At 48.5% G+C, this 16,025-nt stretch overlaps 1 pseudogene; it reads left to right on the plus strand.

The window, feature by feature from the left end:
- Nucleotides 1-1,008: 1,008 nt before the first annotated feature.
- Nucleotides 1,009-16,025, plus strand: part of LOC102854807 — a 32,157-nt pseudogene continuing 17,140 nt past the window's right edge.

Here is a 16,025-nt window from a genome sequence, read left to right on the forward strand (position 1 = left end):
AGACCCCCGAGTACTGACTCACGTGGCCACTGTGCTGCGCCGGCACCCCCGAAATGTTGGATCCGGATAGGCTAGGGTGTTCTGGGTCTGCAGGACCACCTTCCTGCCCGCAGTCCTTGGGAGGTGGTTCCCTGCAGCTTGGGGTAGAAGGTATGGGGTTTCACCAGGGCCCAGCTGGGCACCAGGAAGCGAGGGCGTGCGCGCAGGAATGAGGGATGCTCACCAACTTGGGTCTAGGTCGCTGTACTTGAGGGGGTGCTCCACCTGGTGGCCGTGTGCAGTGGTGCAGCGCCCAAGGACCGGCTCACAGCCCTGGACCCTGCCATTGGCCATACCTCTGCCCCATGACCCTTCTCTCGGAAGCCGTCCACAGAGGCCAGCACGGGCCAGACTCTCTCCTGAAGACCTTCTGTGGGAGGAGAACCAGTGCACAGGCCACCAGCCCCGTGGTCACGGGAAGAGAGAACAAGGCGTGGAGTGGCGGGCAGCCTCTGTTCTGTGCTCCATGGAGTAAAGGTAAAAGAAGGTGAGGTCTCTGGAGTCCTGGGAGACCAGTGGAAGGTGGTCCCTGAGGGCCTTTGGAGACCAAACAGCCCAGAGCCCTGAGGGACTGAAGATGTGTGTTTAGGAAAGACAGACGGGGTCCTGCAAAGCGTCCACCCTGGCAGCTAACTGAACGGTGATTGGTTCAAACCTATGGCCACAGAAAAAGAAGAAAGACACTGCGGTGTGTTTCTGTTCAGATGTAACCCTGAGAACCCCACTCTGTCCCACAGGGTCACTGGGCATGTTGTCCAGAGGGGCTGGTCCTTGGAGAAGGATATCAGGTTCGGAAAAGAGGGGGGTCAACTAAAGTGAGGAAGACCCTCGGTGATGTTGCTGGACAGACACGGTAATGGGATTTTCACCTGCAGCTGGGTGAAGGGGAGTGGGGTGCTGGGAAGAGTGAGAAGAAGACTTGGAAGGGGTTGAAGGGGTGCCAGATGAGTGTGGAGGGCCTCTGTGGGCATGCAGATGAGCATGGTGGCTGCCAGGTGAGTACCTGGAGCCATCTAGGTGAATCCTGGACATCTAGGTGAGTACTTGGGGTCATCTAGGTGAGTATCTGGGGTCATTCAGGTGAGTACTGGGGTCACCCAGGGGAGTACCTGGAGCCATCCAGGTGAGACCTGGACATCCAGGGGGAGTACCTGGGGCCATCCAGGTGAGTCCTGGACATCCAGGTGAATACTAGACATCCAAGTGAGTACCTGAGGCAATCCAGGTGAGTATGGGACAGTCAGGTGAGCAAAGAGCCATCTATATGAGTACTGGACATCCAGTTGAGTATGGCAGCATCTGAGTACCTGGGGCTATGCAGGTGAGCATGGGGTGGCTGCTGTTGCATCCTCAGGTGAGTGTGGGTGTTTCTGGGGTCACCAGGTGAGTGTGAATGAAGAGAAGGCCCGCTCCTTGCCCCAGTCAGCCTGTGGGGCTGCCTGGTGAGCATAGAGGTGGCCTGGACGCCTGGATTTCCCCAGGAGAACACCATGTCATCCCAGCAATGTTGGATGTTCACCTGGATCTCAGAGAAAAGGTGCCGGCCCTACTCAGGGGACATCCCTGACCAGACACCTTGACAAGTCAAATCTACCAGCCACTGACACTCAACAGAGGCCTGCCATGAGCCATAACTGACTTAGGGCTGCGGCTTGGTGGAAATTAGGTAGCAGATTCCTGGACAAGTTGTAATAGCTCTTTGGGAAGCTTATACCCTTTTATTGCCAACTACTTCAATGAAGAAATGGACTCCATTAAGGTGCTTAAGTCAGTGTTTGAACATGAACGTAAATAATTCACATGGTGAATTAGAAGTGAGCCTTCCCCAAGATCCTGATGGAAAGAAAGTGTGAGAGAGACAAGAGGGTGTGTTGGTAAAAGGCTCTTCACGGTGTAGACGGTATTGGCCAGCGCCATCTGCAGGTGAGTGTGGTCAAAGCTGAGCACGCACGGACTGCAGGCCAGCCAGGATCTGCAGGGATGTGGGAACAAAAACCACTGGAAATGGAGGAAAACAATTCCACTGACGTCCTTAAACTGTTGACAGGTGCCATCGGTCCATCTATAACTCACAGAAACCCTAAATGTAACAGAATGGAGCCTTGTCCAGGCCCGCACCCCCTCAGGAGATTGATGGCACATAACAACAACATTGTAACCAAACTCTTCCCACTTCCTCCCTGTGAATCTCCTTTCCTCTAATCCTCCTAGCATACCCTTCCTGCTTTCTGAGCTCTGCTTCTGGGCAAATGCTTGCTGGACCCTGGGTTGGCGGAGGTGAGACAAAATAAATGCAGCACACACACAGAAGACCACACCCCATGGCAGCCTGGGGTGGAGGTCTGTGAGGGGTCGTCCAGGTAGGCTTCCTGCAGGAGGGAGCACTGAACTGGACGTGGAAGTATGGGCCTGTGGAGACAAGCACAGGGCATGGGGCTTGCTGATTGATTAATAGTCAACTCGATTGAGCTGACTGATTAACCATTCATTGCTGACTGGTCTGCAAGTGTCTGAATGCTGGTGGGCTTCCCGTTGGCCAGGGTCCAGGATCTGGAGAGCAGACCCATCCACTCACCTGGTTTGGTGACCTGTATGTCTCACCTGCCTGACTTCCCTGCTGAGGGGTGTCACCAGCACTGGTCAAGCTGGAGCTATGAGGTGTCCAGGCGTGCACCAATGGCTTTTCAACCCCACTCTTCTCACACCACTATCTCCACCTGATCCCCGAGGTGGATAATCCTGACACCAACATGACATATAAGACAAGGACACCTTCCCTTCACCAGGAGCCTGGCCTGGCTCCGAAGGCCCAAGGCCATCATTAGTCCTACTCAGAGCCAGCCCAGGGCCGATGGCCTCTCTGGGCAAAGACCAGACCCCGTGGGCAGCAGGTTCTGGAAAGGTGACCAGCACCATGCCAGCCTGCCTGGGCACACCTCCGTCTTCCAGGTAATGATGGCACAGCCATCCAGGTCAGTGCACCATCATCTCCACGTCACAGAGAGAATGCAGAGTTATAATAGAGAGAAATCAATTGAGATGTGCTCAAGCTAAAAGGATACTCACAGGTGGATTAAGGCCAAGTTCAAGAGGCCCTTCTGGCACAGCTGGAGCCAGCCTCGAATGGCTCTGCCTTGCCCGCTTTTTAAAAATGTTGTTTCTTAGGGAGCTCTGGCAGCCTTGTGTCAAGAGGCTGCACTGCAACCCCAGAGGTGCACAGTTCAAATCCACCAGATGCTCTGCTGGAGAAGGAGGGACAATCTCCCCCTGTACCAGTCAGATCCAATTTGAGGGTACACACACAAAAAATAATAAAATAAATGTTAAAAATGTTGTTTCTTGTACATTAGTGCTTGCTATTGGATTGCCGAAAGCACCAAGTACCATAGACTATTAAAAGAACCAATAGGTAAGTCTTGGAGAGGGTGCAGCCAGAGAGCTCCTTGGAAGCAAGGATGGCAAAGGTGTGTCTCGTATATTTGGGGGATATTGTAGGACAGGCTATTCCTTGCAGAGGGATATCAAGCTTAGAAAAGTGGAGGGTCAGTGTAAGCCAGGTGGATGGCACAGCCATTGCAGCAACGGGCTCAAGCGTGTCAGTTTGTGAGGATGGCTCGGGACGGTCAGACTTCAGATCTGTTGTTCAGAAGGTCGTTAGGAGTCATACTAAACTAGATGGCACCTGACAACAATAATGCTTGTAATTACTGACAGAAGGGAACCCAGGGGCCAAGTCTGTAGGGAGTTGAGCTGTTACCTTAAAGACTGTGCCTCTTTGGGGGTTCAAAGCCACCAGCTGCGCCGTGGTTTACAGCCTCTGAAAGCCCAGTGCAGGGTCAGCTATGGGTCAGTTTCAAGTTGACGGCAGGAGCTTGAGTGTTTGTTTTTGTGTGTTTTTTATTTTTTTATAGTTTTATCTTGTTTTTTGTTTTTGGCAGTTTTTTTATTAAATTTTATTAATTTTAATGAACATTTACAGAGATTTTGGGTTTCCATTCATTCATTGTTGCACTATTTTCTCTACCCTCCCCTCCAGTTCGTTCCTCTTTTTTTCCCCCTTGAAAGTCTGTTTTAATTGTCCCATTGCCACAGTGTTTGTCAAAGCCAGTTCTGATTAATCTCCTTTGTCAGTGTTGCCATTCCCTATCACTCCTCCCTGAGAGAGACTTTACCCTGATGCATAAGGAAAAGGGGATGGCGTATTCTCTTAGCTACTTCCTGCTGAAAAGGGACGCTGTGGGTTTCAGGGTGAAGATCTTCTCTCACTACTCTAAAGGGCCCCTTTGGCAGTAGGAAACACATAGACTATTATGGAGATTGATTTTGGAATTTAGATGCACTGTTATCAAATGTGCCTAGCCATACATGTTCATATCCTTGAAGATGTATCATGGAAGTGTTGCAGCCTAGAAGACACGAATTTAACTAACAAGTTAAAAGTAAAAAATTAAAAAGTATTAGTATTCCAAGTAGAGGCTCTCTGATAGTGGCACAAGTCAAGTTACAGAGGGAAGGTAGTTCTTACAATAAAAGGCCTATTGACTAGCACTTTGTCTATTATAGTATAAAGGTTAGGAACCACAAGATGTAGAGGCTCAACTATGTCATTTATTGTTCTTAAATCCTGGACCAAATTCCATCTACCACTGGGTTGTTTTACAGCTCAGAAGTCTGCATGCAAGGCAGAGGTGAAGTAAGGAACTGTTTATGAGGTTTTCCGTCAATTCCAACAACTAAGAAATAGTGAGAAGAGTTGGGACCTCAGAAGGTTTTTAGGACCAAATAGTAGGCTCTTGTGTCCAGGAGAAAACGAATATACTTACCAGTAATGTTAATGCTATTTTTTAATAGTTTTTATAATTTTGTGTTTGTGTACCATCAAATTGGATCTAACTGGTATAGGAGGAGATTGCCCATTTTTCTTCAGCAGAGCATCTGGTGGATTTGAACAGCATACCTCTGGGATTGCAGTGTAGCTTCTTGCCACTAGGCCACCAGAGCTCCCTAGAGCTTGAGTGTTTTTTGTAGCAGTGCGGGATTACCTATATAATTGCAATTACCTTTGGCATCTACATCTCGTATGCACTTTTCATGCCTACTGCTTCACTAGTGATATCACGCAGTTGTTGTGTAATATTGAGTCAGAACTGACCCATAGCTGACCCTCCAGCAGGTTTTCAGAGGCTGTTAATGTCATGGGAGAAGTCTGTTCATCTTTCTCCCAAAGAGCAGCTGGTGGATTACAACTGTGTACCCTTGGGTTGCCAGTGGAAATCCTCACTGCCAGGCCACCAAAGCTCCCTAATCATCCCCTTCCTATAAATCGCTTTGGGCTGGTTGCCCTCACAGCACTACCAACTCAACTTGTGTGTCAGCTGCACAAGAACCAGAGGACTCCCCTGGCTCCTCCTGGTCGGACCCACACACTGACCTGGAAGCATGTGGTGCTGGAGCTAGCCCTGTTTGGAACATGGCCTGAGAGTTGGGGTCTAGTCAGGATAATGAAACTCCTTTGGAGTGACACTGCTGTCCACCTCACTGTGACTGGGCCCATTAAGACTGCCTAGCACAAATGCCAACCCAGGAGCCTCTGTGCCTGGTGTTTCCCAACACCAGGACAGCATACTGGCTTTGGCCAGTCTCTTAAGGACCTTAGCACATGCTGCTCCCTGTGCCTGGAACATCCCTGCCTCCCATTTGCATCCTTTCCTCTTAAACCCCCTCATCCTGGGGGGTCTCACCTCCAGGGTGTTCCCAGGAGTTCTCCTGTGTCTTTGATCTCGGTGCACCTCATACTGGCATTAACTGACTTCTCCTGTCATTAGCTGATGAGCTCTGTCCCTTCTGGTTAACTCCCTGCCTGTCATTAGTCCATTCGTGTGTCTCCATCCCCGAGACAGAGTATGGGACATGCCCCTGGAAGCAGCACTTAGGAACTCAGACAGCATACCGCACGGGCAGATCTGCTGCAAAGGATCTTGAACGTCCTGGAAGCAGAAGACATTACTTTGAAGACAAATGGTCTCTCCATCATCTCGCTTACATGCTGATGCTGGACGATAACAAAGGGACACAGGAGAACTGAGGTGTTAGTACTGTCATGCTGGCAGAGACTGTTAGATACACTGGATGCCAGAAGAACCAGCAAATCAGTTTTGGAGGAAGTAGAGTCAGAATGCATCTTCAAAGCAAAGATGATTTGATTATACACTGCTTACTCTAAACAGATAGGGAGACACACTTTTTCCTGACTGTACACCATGCAGTGTTCCCGTGTGCTGTTTGCACAGCTGTTTCTTGGTTTAGGTATAGGTCTCATATGAGCACAGGTAAGTGATCTGAGATTCCCTCCTTCCCAATGTTTGCCATTATTTGTTATAATTCACACAGGCAAATGCCTTTTCATACTTAACAACACATAAGTAAACATTTTTCTGCTATACTCCACTTTCAGGCAAGATCCATTAGACACCAGCAAAGGTGTGCTTCAGGGCTGTATCTTTTCTCTATATACATTCAATCTTATGCAGATGATACAACCTTCCTTGATGAAAGTGAGGACTTGAAGCAGTTGCAGAAGATCAAAGAATACAACCTTCAGTGTGGATTACATCTCCATGTCAAGAAAACAAAGATTCTTACCACTGGACCAATAGGCAATATCATGATAGATGAGAAAGAATTTGAGTCATCAATTGTTTCATCTTACTTGGATTTACAACCAACACCCTTGGTACCAGCAGTCAGGAGATCAGGAAATGTATTGCACTGGGAAAATCTACAGTCAAGGACCTCTCCAAACTATTGAGGAGCAATGATGTCAGTTTGAGGACTAAGGTATGCCTGATTCAGGCCAAGGTCTTTTCAATCACCTGCTATGCATTTGTAAGGATGATAGAAGGATTGATGCCTTTTAGCTGTGGTGTGGGAGAAGAGCACTGAACATCCCATGAACGGTCAAACGAACAAACAAATATGTCTTGGAGATGGTGCAGCCAGTATGCTTCTTGGAGGCAATGATGATAAAACTTCACATCATATACTTTGAACATGTTGCTAGGAGAGGCTACTCCTTAGAGGGCGACATCATGCTTAGAACCCTGGAGGGTACGTGAAAGCTAGGAAGACCCTCAACCAGATAGGCTGACACAGTGACTGCTGCAATGGGTGCGAGTATCAGGAAGTGTGAGGATGGTACAGGGTTCAGATCTGTTGTTCACAGCGTCGCTATGATTTGTTCACCAGTTGATGGCACCTAACAATAGCAACAATTCAATCTGTATGCTGAATAAGTAATTTGAGAAGCTGGACTCTATGAATCAGGATTGGAAGAAGAGCCATCAACAAACTAAATTGTCACATCCGTGTTTATTACTGCTTTGTTCACAATAGCAAAAAGTTGGAAACAACCCAAGTGCCCATCAACAAACGAATGGATAGAGAAGCTGTGGTATTTTTTTACACAATGGAATATTATGCAGCACTGAAAAACAAATAACTCATTAAATATTATATAAAAAGAGTGACCATGGAGGACATTATGCTGAGTGATATATCTTAGTCACAAAAGGACAAATACTATATAATTCCACTGTTATAGAAGAGGACTGATATGAGGGTTAGGGAAAACTAAGAGGGGATAAATAATGTAGACTGCCTTGCAACGGGCGAGGGAGAAAACTGCTTAAAAGGAACATGTGAATAGGTATTATTGGCATAACCCTAACCCTAACCCTAACCCAGAATAAGAGTTGCATAGTAAAGTGGTCCGGGGGGGGGGATTGTATAACAATGAAATAACTTTTTTCCAAAGAAAAAAGTGAACTGGGGGGAGGTGGGTACAGGGAGGAAAATGTGTAACAATGAATGAAAGGAGGTTTAAAAAAAATTTTTTTATTGGGAAAAACATATTGGGGGTACAAGGAGGTGAGGGTTGGGGGCAGAAGGGTGAGGATGGGCCAGGATGCAGTTGCAGAGCTGCTCAGTTTGGTCGGTGGGGGGAGCAGGTGAAGGAAATGATGAGGGTCCAGTGGGGACCAGATGCTACAGAGGAATGACAAGCATTTTCCAATAGTAATTAAACCAACTGTCTTATTGATTTGGGAATTGGATGCCGACACTCTGGCTTCTTCATGCTGAACAGGGGCGTAGATGTAAAGGGGGGAAGGGAGGATGCTTTATCTCATTACTGGTGGTCTTGGGTTACAGCTGCTTGCCTTCTTGCTCTGTTAGAAGATATTTTCCTGTCATTTGCTCCCCTCTGGACTGCAAAGTGTTTTCCCAGGTGGGTCCAGTGGGGATGGCTGGTTGAACCCAGAGGCTCCATCCTCCTTTGCTTCCTTAGCTGTCAGTTGTATTTCCTTTTTGTCACTGGCACTGGGTTCAGGGTCAATTATGGAGTAAAACTCAGAGTTAAGGTTACCTATAGGAAAGGGAGCAAACCTAGAGAGGACAAACTTGTGAGTTACAAATAGAAGGGCTTTGAGGGTGTTGCTTTCAGTTTTACTGGGGGGGAGGGTGGCAGAAGGTGGCCTAGGTAACATTCTCTGGATACCCTAGGCATTCTTTTTTTTTCTTCTCCTTTCCCACCCAGGGGTCAGATGGCACAATCTGGGGACTGAGGAGCTCACCCTGAGGGCTGCGACGGCTTGCCCCGAGCTGGGGGCCGAGGGCATAATTATTACTATAATGATTTTTTAAAAAAATTCTTTTCAAGCAACTGTGTTAAATTATGGTACATTATCAGGGCGGCGGGGAGGGGATAGGCTTGTGGTAGAGGTGATGGGGGTCTGGTTATAGGTTGTGTAGACCTGGTTCTTGCAGGGGAGGAGGGAATTCTCCCCTTCTCTAGACTCAGGATAAAGTGGCTTCCCTTCAATAAACGAAGACCATTAACCCTTTTCTGTCCAGGGTACTAGGGGTAAAGGGGGGCGGGGAAGAGCAGGTCTGTGACATGCTTTGCAGGGGAGAGCGCAATGAACTGTGATGGCCTGGTCCCTGGGCAAACGCTGCCCTCGGTCCCAGAGGTCTGACCCTGGGCCAGACACCTTCGCTGGGGTAGAAGATGGCCTGATATTTAGGCATGGCTTAGGTGGGGCCCGGAGGCTACCCGGCTGGGTCAGGAAGAAGAGGAACACAAATAGCTCTGAGCTGATGAGAAGCAATGATGTGTCACTGGGGTGCTACCACTCACCTCCTCTTTGACCCCACTCCCCAAGGAGAGAAAGAGGTCTCCAGACACCCTGGCCCTGAGAGATCAGATCCTGACAGAGGAGGTGGCGATGGTGAGGTGCCTGGTCTGGAGATACAGTGCAGCAGTCCCCACGAGGGTCAGAGCAAGAGACCAGAGGCGTAATTGACCCTGCCATGGAGTACACCCCAAAGTTGAGTGCCTCATCTTTAAAAAAGATTATGTTCAAATCTCTTAATACCAAATAAATTATACATTTTCTTTAAAAAACCAAACAAACCCAAAAAATCACCAACAATCTAAATTGTGCAGATGATACAGCTTATTTGCAGAAGACAACTTAACGCACTTACTTCAGAGGTTGCAGCACGGGCTGCGGGTAGGAGCTGGTCCCGTCGTACTGTGGCTCTATGTGGCCTGCAGTCCTGTCCTGCGCCTGGTGCCTCCATGGAGCCCCGACCCCGCCACCCTGCGGGCCCCGCTTCCCCAGGCAGCGGCGCCATCCAAAGGGCTGCTTCCATGAGACCTGCAGCCTGTGGAACCATCAGCGCTCGCGGTACCAGGACATCTTTGTCTTCCGCAGTGAGACCTACGGTAACATGCTGGTGTTGGATGGCGTCATCCAGTGCACCGAGAGGAACGAGTGCTTCTACCAGGAGATGATTGCCAACCTGCCTCTCTGCAGCCAACTTGACCCTGCCAAGGTGCTGATCAAAGGGACAGGGGACGGAGGTGTCCTGCGAGATTCAGTGGAGGCCATGGTCCAGTGTGAAATCGATGACGATGCCATCCAAGTCTCTAAGAAGTTTCTTCCAGGCATGGCGATTGGCTACTCCAGATCAAAGCTGACCCTCCATGTAGGTGATGGTTTTGAACTCATGAAGCAGAACCAGGTTGTCTTTGATGTTATCATGGGCCCCACCAAGAGCCTCTTCAAAGAACCCTACTACTAGCTCATGAAGACAGCCCTCAAGGAGGGTGGCATTCTCTGCTGCCAGGGCGAGTGCCAGTGGCTGCACCTGACCTCATCAAAGAGATGCGGCAGTTCTGCGAATCCCTCTTTCTCACGGCGGCCTTCGCCGACTGCACCAGCCCCACCTACCCCAGCGGCCAGGTCAGTCTCATGTGGGTGACACAGCCTTGCTTGCTGGGAGTGAGGAAGACTCGGAGAGCTTACTGCAGAAGATCCAAGATTGTAGCCTTCAACATAGACTGCACCTCAACATTGAGAATACAAAAATTCTCACTACTAAGCTGATAGGCAAATTCCTGATGGACAGAGAAAGGACTGAAACTGTCAATGACTTCATCTTACTTGAATCCACAGTCAACACCCTTGGTACCAGCACTCAGGAGGTTCAGAAGCCTTGTACTGGGAAAGCCTGCAGTCATGGACCTCTCAAAATTATCGAGGAGCAGTGCTGTTCACCTTATAGATTAAGATGTACCTGCTTCAGGCTATAGCCTTTTCAATCACTTGCTATGCATCTGAGAGCTGGACATGACTAAGGATGACAGAAGAATTGATGCCTTTGAGCTGTGGTGTTGGAGAAAAGCACTGAGTAATCTCGTGGACTGTCAGAAGAACAAATATGTCTTGGAGAAGGTGCTGCTAGAGTGCTCCTTGGAGGCAGAGGTGATAAAGCTTCATCTCACATTGTTTGGGAATGTTACTAGGAGAGGCTGCTCCTTGGAAAGGGACATCCTGCTTGGAATGGTAGAGAAAGAGGAAGACCCTCGACCAAGTGGATTGACACGGTGACTGCTGCAATGGGCTTTCGTGTGTCAGGAAGTATGAGGACGGCACAGGACGGGCCCGAGTTCAGATCTGTTGTTGACAGGGTTGCTATGAGTCGTATTCGATTTAGGACAACAGCATCCATATAATGAGGAAACTGTAATCCTGTGTAATCTGATAAACCTAAGAGCTGTAAAAGGATTACAGTGGAATGCAAGCGCCTTCATCCCATCATGGCCTTATTCTAATTCCCTGTGCAATGGTCTGTGATTGGAAAGGGGAGGAAAGCAGGCTGAGAGGGAGACCTCACACTATTGAGGAAGAACTACCATGAGCGGATCTCGTCCTTTTAGACTCAGGTCTTTAGGCGGTGTGACACCAGGGCGAGGAGATGTTCAAGGAACTTGGGTCCTGTAGATGGAGAAGGAAGCAAGGACTTCTGTCCAGAGCCCACACAGAGAGCAAGCGAGTGAGCAGGGCTTCCCCTACCGCTGGCACCCTGCATTGGGACCTGCAGCCTCCTGAACCACATGAAAATAGCTTCTGTGTGTTAAAGTCACCCTGCTGTGGTATTGCTGTTACAGCAACATTAATGACTAAGATACGTTTTTGTTAGGTACCAACAGTCGACTTCTACTCACACAACCCTGTGTACTAACAAATGGAAACCTCGTTCCGTCCTTCCCCTCCTCACAATCTCTACTGTACCTAAGTCCATTGTTAAAATCTTTAGCACTTTAAAGAGGTCCTTGGGGGAAGTGTGGAGAAGGTAGGTATTAGTGAAACAATAAACGAATATTTTGTTTAAAAAAGTGAACTGTGGGAAGGCGAAGGGAGGGAGGGGGATAAGATGTGAATCTTCAAAGAATGAAAATCTAACTTTTCTGTAAACTTACAGGAAAATTACAATTAAAATAAGAAGTTTTGAAAGAAAAGAGCTCCTTGATAGCAGATTTTCCAATGCAATCTGTTATGCCTCTTTTTTTTTTAAAAAAAAACCCAAACATATTTTTTTTCTTTTATTTGAGTCTGAGTCCCATGAGGTCAGACATCCTTCCACACTCCCACACCCACATCTACCAAATTCCAACACTAGCCCTCCCTTGTAGGGCACTTGCTTTTCTCCTGCTGGTTGCACTAATCCACACATGACCTCACAGACCATACTTGTGATCATGGGGTTTAGTAGGAGAGTGGTTGTGTTACTAAATGCTGTTGAGTCAAACATGACTCACAGTGACCCTATGAACAAATGACCTGAACCCTGTTCTATAACTATTGTCATTTTTCTAAGTTCATCGAGTTTCCAGAGGCACGTTGTTTAGGAATTGGATGCCACTCTTGCTTCCAAGCCTGTCTTAATCTGGGAGCTCCACCAAACACTGTCTATCATGGTGAACCATTATGGTGTTTGACATACCAATGGCACGGTGTTCAGCATCACAGCAACCCAAAATTACCTTAGTACAGTTATGTAATTAGGAAAGTTATGGTTTACAATGCAGGTAGACAACAGGATGGAATTCTTCAGTCTGGACAGCTTCTCAGGCATGCCCATAGACCCTGTGAGCTTTTGGCTCTGGGACAGTGTTGCAAAGCTTTCTTAGTCCTGCCAATGACAGGCCTCCCCCATAGTCGTCCACCAGCACAGGCGAAGGCCCCTGGCCCAGCGTCAGAGCACGTGGAGGATGCAGTTCATCTCCGTCTTATGTTTGTTTCTGGTGCTCCGCGGCTGCTCTCTTGTGCACATCCTGTCCTAACTCAAGCAGGAATCTCTGCTTCTTTCCTGCAGGCAGCGAGGTTCTCCTTTTCTGCCTCTAAATTGGCTCTTTAAAAAAAATTACTGTTGCTATCAGGACTGTTGAGTGTGGGTTCACATACAATGAAGTCATCAAAAGCTTCAATATTTTTTCCGTCTATTACGATGATGCCTATAGCCCAGTGGTGAGGATTTTTGTTTTCTTGATGCTGAGATGCAATCCATACTGAAGGTTATATTTTTTTTTCCATTTTCTGCAACAAGGCCTTCAAGTCCTCCTCACGTCAATAAATAAGGTTGTATTATCTGTACAACACAGGTTGTTGATGAGTCTTTCTCCAAAACGGCTTCCACATTCTTCCTGAAAGAGTCCTGCTTTTTGAATGACTTGTTCAGCATGTGGATTGAATGCAACTGTCATGAGTGAGTGGCTTTAACAAATGGAAATTTTGTCAAGGTTTAGATGTCCAGAAGTTTCTGGACTTTTAGAACCCACAGGTGTGGACTCTGGGGAAGGTCCTTGGCTCCACTCAGCAACTGTGGACTCCAAATTCTTTGGAGAGCTCTTTGTGTTCTGGCATCAAGCCGAGTCTAGGAGGTTCTCAACCCAGGGTCCCAGGTCCAAAGTCTCTACTCCTTTCCTCGCCCCTGTTTCTCAGTGGTACTGCTGGTTTCTCCCTCTCCAATGACCTATCTTTTAATCTAAGATAAAACATGTGACTCCAGAAAGAAGGTGGCATTTCTGAGTGTAAAAGTGGGACCTGAGACAGGCCCTCCTGTAAGCCAGGACTCAAGATAAAACTCTCTCCAATCCTGCTTTGTGACCATATTATTAGTAGTCATCGAGTAGAGTATAACTCATAGCGACCCTATGAACGACAGATCTGAACCCTGTCCTATCTTGTGCCATCCTCATCATCTCTGACACACCTGAGCCCATTGCTGCAGTCACTGTGCTAATAATCTATCTTGTTGAGAGTCTTTCTCTCTTTTGTTGACCCTCCACCTTTCCAAGGATGGTGTCCCTCTCCAAGGAATACGCCCTCCTAGCAACATGTCCAAAGTATCAGAGATGAAACTTTGGCATCCTACAAGGAGCCTCTGACTGGACTTTTTGTGTGTGTGTGAGAGAAAAATTTGTATTTAGAATTAGCCAGCTTGACTCAGTTTACATGATCCGAATTTTGTCATTAACATCCAAAGCATCATAGTCAGGAGCAAGTTGTACACAGGCCTTCTTCTCTCCATCAGGCCTTATCAAATTGTTGACCTTGGCCGCATCAACGTCATAGAGCTTTACAGCTTGCTTAATTTGGTGCTTGTTGGCCTTGACATTGACAACGAACACAAGTGTTTTGTTTTCTTCTATCTTCTTCATGGCTGATTAAGTGGTCAGGGGAAACTTGATGATGGCATAGTGGTCAAGCTTATCTCTCCTAGGACTGATCTTCTGGGGGTATTTGGGCTGCCTTCGGAGTCTCAGTGTCTTAGGCTGCCAAAAAGTAGGTGACATGAGGATTTTTTTTTTTTGGCTGTGGATGCCCTTCAGGGCTGCCTTCTTGGCCTTTAATGCCTTTGCTTTGGTTTCAGTTTTGGGAGGGGCAGGAGCTTCCTTCTTTGCTTTTGGCACCATCTTCGTAGAAAGGCCTGACTGGACTTTTTAAATGACATATTTGGGATTTTTTTTGACAGTCCATGGGATGTTCAATGCTCTTCTCCAACTCCATGGCTCTTTTTTAAGAGGAAAAAACTGAGGTGTATTAGAAGTTCCTAACAGGCTACAAATGGTCAGTGGAGGAAGAATCAAGGCATCAATTCTTTTTCTGTCACCTTTATTCATTGTCCAGCTCTCTGATAGATAGCAGGTGATTAAGAAGTGACCATATGGAGATAAAGATTTAGAAAACATGCGCAAATGGAGGATAATTATATCATATCACGAATATTGGCCAACCATACAACACTGGGAATCCTGGCCTAGCCAGGTGGACACACACTTTAGAGGATATGATTCGGTCCACCACATGAGAAAAAGCAGGAAAATAGGCCATTCTATCTAGAAGCCTCTAAAATGTATGAGGCTTATCCAACAGCTGGACTGAGCCCAGTGAGGGCCGTTCAGACCCTGAGCGCCAGAACTGAAGAAGACTGGTCTTTGTTGAGGAGGCTGGTGTTCTTCCAGTCCTGTAAGTCTACGTGATTTTGCTACAGCACCAACAGGAGGTGAGTGTACTCATTTTACTGAAGTGGAGACTAAGGCCCAGAAAGGGAACTCAGACAAGCCCACAGCCAGTGGCACAGCCAGGCCTCCAACTCACTGCCCCATTCCCTGACAGCAGGAACAGAGCCCCCAGCAAGCACAACTCAGCAGGTACGAGTGTGAGGAGGTCAGTCCTGCCGCCCTGGTGCCCCAGCAAGCCCTGAACTAGGAGACTTGGCCAATTAGCAGGTGTTGAGACTTGCAGGAACTGAGTGCCCTGCCAGCAGTTCCTCCCAGTTCTGGCAGCTCCGGGGCAGACGGCACAGTGCCCAGGATGTCAGCCTGACGCAGGCCTTGGCCTCCATGGGCATGCCCCTCCCACTGCCCCACCTGCCCTAGGCTGGCCTCGCTTGGTGTCCTCATCCATCTTCTCTGCTTTTGATCCGACAGGGGCTGCTCAGGGCATCTCTGCAGATCCCTGCACGCCCGCCAGATTCCAGCTCAGCCTGAGTCATGGTTCCTGCCCTGGCCCAGCTCCTCCTCAGTTGGGCTGGGATGTCCCCACCCAGCCCAGGTGGTTGTGGTGCCCAGAGGCCCAGCTCTGGACCAGCTGTCCGGAGAGTGCTGGCCACCCTCCTCCATGGTAGTGACTTCCATGTGCTCCAAGAGCTCAGTACCTGTGAGCTGGTCCTTGGCCCCTGACAGCCCTGGTGGCCATGCAACCTTCAGGAACCCTTGGAGGGTGGCTCCTCAAGGGCAGGGATTTTTGTGAGCTCACAGGCCTCCAGCTATCTGCCCTTTACCCCTCAGATGGCCATAAGCCTACCTCCTGGCTTTGGACCTTCCCCGAGGCCTCTACTTTAGGGGGCTGTGGGGGCAGGGAGAGGGGCTGCTGGTTGGACCTAGGAGCAGAATCTTTGCTGTAGTGAAAGCCAGTGAAACGGCTCACTGAGGATCAGTGAGCCCGGTCCTCACACTGGGCACAAGCTCGGAGGTGGTCAGTGCCTTCATTCAGGGGGGCCCTGCTCTCTCACTGATGGAGAGACAACTGGGTCTCCTCCCCTGCTGCCCTTCCCAGCTCCCTGCAGGTGACAGAGCG

Source organism: Elephantulus edwardii, unplaced genomic scaffold (genome assembly GCF_000299155.1).
Source record: "Elephantulus edwardii isolate Elephantulus edwardi_28Jun2011 unplaced genomic scaffold, EleEdw1.0 scaffold00064, whole genome shotgun sequence".
NCBI classification, from domain to species: domain Eukaryota; kingdom Metazoa; phylum Chordata; class Mammalia; order Macroscelidea; family Macroscelididae; genus Elephantulus; species Elephantulus edwardii.